Raw genomic sequence first — 8,976 nt, 5'->3', positions numbered from 1 at the left:
ATTCAGCGCAGCGCAGGTCGGAACGGTGCGTGGGAAATACGGCCTGGGGCAGCCCCCTCCCAGCGAGAATAAAAAAGACCTATTGAATGAGGCAGGGCTGCTGTGGAAAAAATACAGAATGTGATCGTGTCATCAAAGGCTGTAGCACAGGGCAAACACGCTGGGGGACTGAATTACAGTTGCACTGGCCACGTCTATTCCGCCACTGCCTAACTTCTGACTCCTTGAGCATGCAACATACATGGTGTTCTCGGAATGTAGACTTTTAATTCCGATTGTGTGGGTATATACACAGCTAGCTATCGATCTACACACAGACGCACAAAGACAAGCACATTTGTATGTGGCTAATGCACTGACAGTGTCCCAGTCTCATGCAGACGGGCCGAGCAATGGGCAACTCGAAAATAACAACACACCAGGGGCTTTTATTTAAGATCCTGATTTATTCAGTGAATTTGCTGATACACAGAGATTCCAGCCAGCCGGGAGGAACTGGGACAGACAGACATTGAGCAGACTCTTGGATATACCACGGTCCCCTTGCATCGCCCCGGCAGCACAAAGGGGCTGTGGGGGAGAGGAGCGGGGGTGCAGCGGGGAATTCAGCCCTTTATGCTGTAGCCAATAGAGCTAACTTTAGCATTTGTTTTATTCAACAGTAACATAAGAAACCTACCAGCCTGTCTCGTTAGACACGGGCTGCAGCAGGCAGCACCAGGCTTGGGGCCTATGAACTTTGGCACAGATAACTGGCTCAACAGGCACCCCTAAGTCCTGGGGAACTGGGAGCAGAGCGTGTAAAAGGGAGTTTTGTCCATAACGACACCAGTCAGCCACAGGAATCTGAGCTAACCCCGGCTGTGGGATACGTTAGAATGGGAGCAGCGGCAGATGTCTGACCACAGGAGATTACAGGGCTTTGAATACATGCATACCCAAGACAGCCCCTGTGGTGGCCAAGTTACCAGAAGTGATGGCTGCAATAGGTATGGGAGCTAAATGTTTTTAGTATTGGATTTATCAAATGCATTCTTTCCTATTCTTCTGCATCCTGACTGCTGGTATAAATCTGCTTTCACCTATAGGGACCGTCAACTCACTTTCATGCGTGTTCCACACAAGCTACGCTGCTCTCCCATGATTTGCCACGCCCATGTTATTAAATTTATGAGATAGGTGCACAGCACCGATGAATGTTATCTCTTACGTGGATGATGTTCTCATTTGGACCGTAACCCGAGAAGCTCAGCAGCTTTTGCTCGATGAAATAATCTTCCTGATTGAGCAAGCAGGCTTCCGAATTAATTTGGAAAAAGCCCCGTTGTGTCAGCAGGAGGTCCAATACCTGGGTTCAGTGTTGGGACAAGAAGGAATTACTCCTGATCAGCAGAGAGTGGAATGAAGTTGTAAACTGCCAGCACCCACTGATGTCTCTGCATTGTGTTCCTTCTTAGGTCTTACAGGATGGCTCCGCAACCATGTGGATAATTTTGCCTCAAAGGCACAGCCACTGTATCAACTACTGAGGAAGGGAATACCCTGGAAGTGGGGCCCAGAACAGGATCAGTCCCTATTAGAATTGAAGCAAGCAGTAATCTCCACCCCTGCATTGGCATACCCAGATAACACTAAACCATTTGTGTTGCAGTTAGCTCATTCCCCAAAGGGAACAGGAGCTATTTTAAGCCAGGAGGGGAATTCTGGTCAAAAGCCAGCGGCATTTGCCTCTTGAGTAATGGAAGGGCCAGAGATCACCTTTACCCCTTGTGAAAAAGAAATGTTGGTATTGGTATGGGCCTTGTGGCACTGGCAATACCTTACTGGTTCTGCCCCAATTATTTTGCAAATGGCCCACCCCTCTCTTAAGTACATAGTGTCTGGAAAAATTAAAGAAGGGCATGTATCCAGCCCTAGATTGGCTAAATGGATCACAGCTTTAATGAATAGAAATGTGGAAATCCAACCACCTACGGCTTCCAACTAGTCCCCATATGCCCTGATAATTGAGGGTGCAGAGTGTAATTGCCCTTTCTATTTGATAGAGCCAGCCCTTCCCAATGCAGGACCAATAGAATTTACAGGCAAAGAGAATTATAGAATATCACAGTATAATTCCTGTTGTGCCATATGATTTTGCAGGCCACTGGATCACAGCAGATATGGAAATTAAATATATGCTGTAAATAATTGATACTAATCGGGGTCTATAGATCCCGTTTTTGTTTTGTGTTTTGTTTGTAGACAGATCCAAGATGGCACATGAAAACACAAGATCGAGATATGCAATATGAAGAAGAGTTGTATGGTGTTCTTGTTATTGTTTTGCTGTGTGTGTTTGCGGTGCTATATTGGTGTAAATGGGAAAGATGGTGCAATCTCAGACAGATGTTGTGGGATGGTACCCCTGCCCACTACCGTGTGACTGGGGGAAGATGCTTTGGAGCTTAAGATAATTACTTTTTGTAATTTTGAGGGGCAACTCACAATTAATGTCACCAAAATGAGTACCCCCCGAGAAGAAGCTGGCCCAGATGATTTGATTTATTTACACAGAGTGAACTGGACCAGAGAGGAACAGAGCAACACAATGTTATGGTGTCAAAATCGGTCTGAAGTAATTTACAACAAAGCCGATTTTAGCTATTACTACATGGGGATATTCCACCTAATAAAGGGAAGACACCTGTTACTGAACTGAAGGTATACTATCCACAATGGGTGTTAGTGAATCCCTCTGCAGGTGTAGCGATGTACATAAACACCTCTCTGAGTGTAGTTGTACATTGTGCTCCCAAGCCCAGAGAATACAATGTTGGGGACTTGGTGTTAAAAGAAAATTATAAGAGCCAAATACTGGAGACCCCAAAGGTACACCTTGTGAAAGTACATGTAGGCGTACAAAATATTAACATATCCCACGTACATCCCAATTGCACACCGTTTGTAACACCCCTAGTACAAGAATGGCTGCACTGGATGGACACCTGTATAACACACAACGCTAACACACATGCACGTTCCAAGTGAGACATTGGAGGAGATATTTTGGGAGGTGTAGGAACATCAGCAGGAGCGCTGAATGCAATTAATGAAGTTTTAACAAACAAGTTAAGCATCCTAGGCAGAAGCCTTGGAGCCCTATCAGATCCCATAGTACACACACACTCAGCTTTGGGATATGGAGAAAAGTTACTTGGAGATATAGTAGTACCCTGGGAAATGAACAATGAAAAAGCATGCCTGAGCCTATTAAACCTCACAAAAATTATGATAAATGCTACCTCCAAAGCTTTAGGCTGCATACAAGCACAGCTTTGGGCTCAAGGAACAGGCCAAGGTCTCATCCGACAAGGACTTAGTGGAGTTCTGCCTGATGAAATAAAGAAATTGATTTGGGATGATGCCACCACCCAAGAAAGGGCCTTAAGTCACTGGTGGAAAATGTTAAATTTCACAGTAGATGCCTAGGCTCAAGTGATTATAGCGTATGTAATGACAATATCTACTGCTCGCATCATAGACATACACAGAGTAGTCCTCCTAGGCTACAATGTAAAAACTGGAGTGTTATGGCCTATTGAACACTTGACATGGGGATTGAAAGAAGGAAATGAAACTCGATTGGTTAGTTTACAAAGCTGCACGCTTGAAGCCATGTTGGGATCAGAATTGGGATATATTTGTGAAGAACCACTGACACAATTTACATACCCTTGTAAGAAAGATGAATTGGGTGTATGGAATTGTCAATATGCTTTGTTACCCAATAATAGCATTAATTCTACCATTGTGTAGATTGGACAAAGTTGTGTTCATGTACGCACGCAATGAACCCAAGTTGTGATTAATGGAATTTATAAAAAAGATGTTAATCCTGCCCAAAACAAAGGTTATTGCAATGTTGCTGTATTGGAATTATGTGATGTAGTTTATGAAGTATCAAAGAATCTATTTCAGTTATTAATAGTAGCTATTAATGTTGTAGAATATGTTCAACCGGTGATACTGGGAGTCAATACTGATTTGGTACAATGCATGCTAACACATTCAAACATGATAACCCTAATTACACACATTCAGCAACAATTGAAGACTGTAAATTTGGTAGTTAAACATGATGGGACTAAAGTAATTGAAGTCCTAGATGCTGCAAAAGCTGCCACAAAGCACAGTTGGTGGGAAACCCTATTGGGATGGTCCCCCACTGCCATGGGGATTTTAAATCTAGCCCTGCATCCCATTGTGCTTGTGCGTGTGTTGTAGATAGTTTCCATGATGGATGCAGTGGGACTCTTTTAGTGGACTAGAAGATCTCTAAAGTGACTCAAGGGCCTAAAAGACGCCCGCATACAAGTGAGGCAGCGTTCTGCGATATACCCTGCCGACAAGAAGACAGGCTGGGGTGCCTTGAACCACAGTCGGAGGTATGTATCAAGGAGTCGTCGTGGTGGCCTATTAAGTTATGACAGCCACCAAGGAGGGGAATGTTGGAGGCCCAGTACAATTTGAGTTGCTTGACCACTGTCCTACAGGCCTAGCATAGCTTCAGTTGCTTGCTTGGCTATTCTGACCCCGGTAGCATGACATCGTCCAGTTGGCAGAGACTGAATAACCTCCTAGATGTCTCAGTTTCTGCACAGCACAGCACATAACAAGACAAAACACAGACACTGTATTGCTTGCAGCTGCACATAGATAACAGTGATGGGAATAAAGCTTTCCTTGAACGTCTGGGGTACACTGTTTTATTGCCAAGGGGTATACTTTTACTCCGCCCCTCCTATCACCAGATGTTGTTTTGACGACCCCAATTATGATGAGAATGGAATGTAGTTAAGGGTGGAAACCCAATGTAGGTAATTAGCATATATGATAATGAGAGAGCGATAATTAGGGGAAGGCTGTTTACGGAAGGGTGTAAGTAGTCACCACTGAGACAAAGGGGGGTGCTCCATCAACACCTGTCTCCGCGGGAGGTGCTGCCGGTTGACCAGAGGCCACTGACTCCCTGGCAGGGCCCCTGAAAAAGCCGTTCCTGTATACAGCCTTCTGAGTGACTGCGTAGCTCTCCAGGCTTAGTGAGTATGAGATATTGTAGTTAATTTTTGGCTTTGTAGCTAACTAGTATATTTATAGAAAACCTTGCACATTAAACCTTATTGATCTGCAAATCAGGCGTACCGTATCTTACTGGTATTCATACTGATCACCAAGTGTCCAGAATCAACAAGTCAAGCAGGGGAAGGTCTAACACGACCCATCGGCTGGGCACTGGAGCTGAACAGATTCAGACTGGAAATAAGGGGAACACTTTTAACAGTGACAGTAATTAACCATTGGAGCAATTTCCCAGGGGCCTGACGGATTCTCCATCCCTGAATAAAGCAAGATGGGATGTTTTTCTACCAGATCTGCTCCAGGAATGATTTGGGGGCAGGTCTCTGGCCTGTGCCGTGCAGGGGGTCAGACGAGATGATCACAATGATCCCTTCTGGCGTCGGAGTCTATGAAACTGTGGGACTTTGTCATTTGAGCCGTAGCACATTTCACACGTCAGGCTTTCTGTGGGAGAAAGAAGAACAAGTGTTTTCTTCTTACTGTGACGTAACAGTGTCACCTCTGACACCTCCCTTTACCCAAGTCTTCACCCTCTGCCCCAAACAAGCCGAGCCAGTTCTGGATCTGATTTCCTCCAGGACACTCAGCAATAGCAGAATTTCAGCCATGGGGCCAGCAGTACCAATGGGGTGAGACTGGGGGCGGGTGAAGGGGGTGGTACTCTTCCCAAGCTCTGCCCACAAAATAAGCTCTGCCCACCCAAGACATCTCTCACATTTTACAGGTATTCACAATACTGGAGAGTCGCTGGCTTAGTAGAGCACGTTGGCTGAGTCTGTGGCACGCCCAGGGCCTCTTGCAGCCCTTCATTGCCCCCACAAACTCCTCCGGCACGCCTCCCATCCCATCTATCTCAGGGACACCGTGCCAGCCCCCCAACCCCTGCCCCATATCAGGAAGTCTGTGTGTGCCCCTCATTCCCCTCCCCCCACCATCATCCTTCTTTCTGGCTGGCAGATCAGCCACTCAGGGTGTAACGTGTTAAACTCCATTGGGGCGACGGGCACAGCTGGGCTGGGGGGTACTGATGTGATGGAAGATGTCAATGGTACCAGCAACCAGTTCTTTGACCCATACACAGTTACAGACGTGCCTGGCCTGGCCAGAGGCCAAGGGGCTCTGTGTGTGTCTGATTTCATCCTTTTTGTTCTCTGATTTCCCCCAACTCAATAGGGTTCTGCCCAGGGATGCCTCCAATTTTGGAACTAATCGGACACAGCGCTCAGACGTTATCGTGTTGCACAGAAGCAGAGAAATCCCGCTGAGGTGAGAGCAGCCTGGCTCCGGGCTGCCAGCTGGACAGCAGAGGGGTCCGACAAAAAGGTTTGGGATGGAGAAGCCAGCTGTCTTGACCCTTAGCTTCATGGGGATTGCCTCACATTGGGAGGGGTCTCAGCTGGTCTCCCAGGTTTACAGCCTGGTTACATGGCCCCGAGTCTCTCAGAGTTAAAGGTGGCTTACCTTAAAGCCAGCTCTGCACATGTCCCTCTGGATCAGCACAGCTGTTTCCAATCTGTGAGGAATGGGAAGGATGGAAATTGCCAGGCAAAAAAAATTTGTTCAGCAGACCAAAGGACGTTCGTTGTCTCTTGTTCCCTCAATTACCATTGACAGAAATTGCATTACACCCAGCGTACGTACACGCGCAAACCCCTTGAGCACATGTAAGCGTTAAATCTGTACAGCTCCCTGCACACAAGCTGGGTAAGTACAGCAACTTTACACCTTTTCTTTTAGAGAGTCTCAGATTTTCAGGCTATGGCGATGATCTAGTCTGAGCTCCTGCACAGCCCAAGCCAGAGAACCTCGCCCAGTCAGGCCTGCATCCAGCCCAGATCTGACGGGTGAGCTGGAGCCAATCTTTTGGAAGGACGCCCAATCTCAATGTACAGACTCCAAGTGAGGGAGAATCCTCCCTGTCTCATGATAAGCTGCTGCCAGAGTTAATTCCACCTTGGATTGGTCTAAATTCAACTCCCAGCAATTGGATCTCATTCTGCCTTTGTTTAAATTGCAGGCCTGATTCCAGGTTTCGCTTGATCTGTGAGCAGTGTAATTTAGTGCTATATTCAGTCCCCTTTATGCTGTCAAAGCCGTGCAGAGGGGCCTTCGTGGAAATCAGAATACAGGCAGTATCCGGTAATGGTTTCCCTCAGGCCTGGTCTGCTCTAAACATTTAGGGAGAAATAGCTACAGCCTTTGAGAGATGAAAAGTCCACACCCTGAGCACCACAGATAGGACGACCTAACCCCAGCGTGGATGCAGGTCGATGGGTGAACGCTTCCCTCGGCTTGGCTCCTGTTGCTCAAGGAGGTTGAGTTCCTACAGGGATGGAAAACCCCTTCCCCTGGGATAGGCTGGGTCCTCACTGCGGGGCTCTGCCGGCACAGCTACAGCGCTGGAGCTAGGCTGCTACAGTAACCGTAGTGTAGACATGGCCTTATACCATCCACAGAGCTAATCCCACCTCCCTACACATGCTGGATGTTCCCCTGATCACAGATCTGTGGGGTACACAAGTGTAGACGTGCATGAGGGTTTAAATGGCCCCAACAGCGGCTGACTCACCTACTGCACTCGTTGTAGCTAGGAGAGCAGGGAGAAGGCAGAGGATGAAGGAAATCATCATGGTGCTGGCAGGAGTACGGGGCTGGGCTGGCAGCTGAACGGAGCCGTCTCACCTCTGAGACCGAGAACACTGCCAGATTGGAAGAGAAGAGAATCAAAACCGAAATGAGGATGGACAGGGAATTACAGGAAAAATTCATAATCAAAAAGCCAAAAAACATTGTTGTTTCATTTTCAGTGTTTACAAACATTTTTAAATGGATTTAGAAATAAAAGTTGCAGGCAATTTTGAACTGAAAAGACACTGAGTTAAAAAAAAATCTAAACGTTTCATTCTGGGAATGTCCAGGAATAACATTTCCATTTTTCCAGGATTTTTTTAATGATTTTTTTTTCCGCTGAAGCAGGGCAGCGCAATGGTCACAGATGTGTGAAACGCGTCAGTCACCCCAAACCTGCCGGGGGTGAGTGAAGAGGGGGTGAAATCTGCAGCTGAAGCAAAACGTATTGACTTATTTAGCACCGGGCCCGAACTCTGCACCAGGCCCTGCTCTGCCCCACAGGTCACTGCACAGTGCAAAGCAACACAACCTGTTACACAAACAGCAACCCAAAACCAATTAAACAATAAGGAAAGAGGAGACAGCTGAAGGGAAACACCCAGCGCTGCCCCCGGCCCGGGGCTCCACACACAGTGTCGGGGCATGCGGCAGGTTCACAGCCTGTGTCACACCTCGCAGGCCCCTGCCCAGGCCTGGCTGCGCTGCAGGGACGCAGAGTCAGACACTGGCTCTGCCAGTAGCCGCACACACACCCCCAGGGTCCCCCTCGCTCTGCCCAGCCGCTCGCCGCACCCGGCTCCAGCCCCAGCTCGCTCTGCTCCCTGCAGCTGCGCTCGGCTCGGCTCGGCTCGGCTCTCTGGGATCCGCTCTGGCTCTGCAGCTGTGGCTCGGCTCGGCTCCCTGGGCTTCTTCTCTGGCCTCCAGCCCCGGCTGCTCTGTCCTTGGCTCCCTCAGCTCTGCCCAGACACAGGCGGCTTCAGCTCACAGGGAGGACGGGACTTCCCCCGCGCTCCTGGCTTTCTCATTGGCCGGCCCGCCTGTCAATCAGGCTGACGTGCCTTGGCCTCTCCCCACTGCCCCTGGGCTGTGTCCGTCTCAGGGCCCGGCTCCCTCCAGAGATGCCAGCCCAACACCCGCCCAGTTCAGTGCGGGGCTCATAGACCCTACACCGGGGGGGCTCTCTACCAATAACTGGCGCAGGGAGATGAGGGTCGAGGGCGGGGG

At 48.4% G+C, this 8,976-nt stretch overlaps 1 long non-coding RNA gene across 1 annotated transcript; it reads right to left on the bottom strand.

Moving 5' to 3' along the window:
- Positions 1-446: 446 nt before the first annotated feature.
- LOC137141109 (uncharacterized) lies at positions 447-8,671 on the bottom strand. The gene is made up of 4 exons (XR_010916540.1): positions 8,545-8,671; positions 7,691-7,820; positions 6,583-6,634; positions 447-5,565 (listed from the first exon to the last, which is right to left on the bottom strand). It is a non-coding gene; the product is annotated as an uncharacterized lncRNA (long non-coding RNA).
- Between the last annotated feature and the right edge of the window lie 305 nt (positions 8,672-8,976).

Source organism: Emydura macquarii, unplaced genomic scaffold (assembly GCF_026122565.2).
Source record: "Emydura macquarii macquarii isolate MOO-44397 ecotype Brisbane River unplaced genomic scaffold, CSIRO-AGI_Emac_v2 contig_365, whole genome shotgun sequence".
Lineage (NCBI taxonomy): Eukaryota > Metazoa > Chordata > Testudines > Chelidae > Emydura > Emydura macquarii.
Note: the sequence above shows the minus strand (reverse complement) of the source record. Positions and strands in the feature narration are given on the sequence as shown.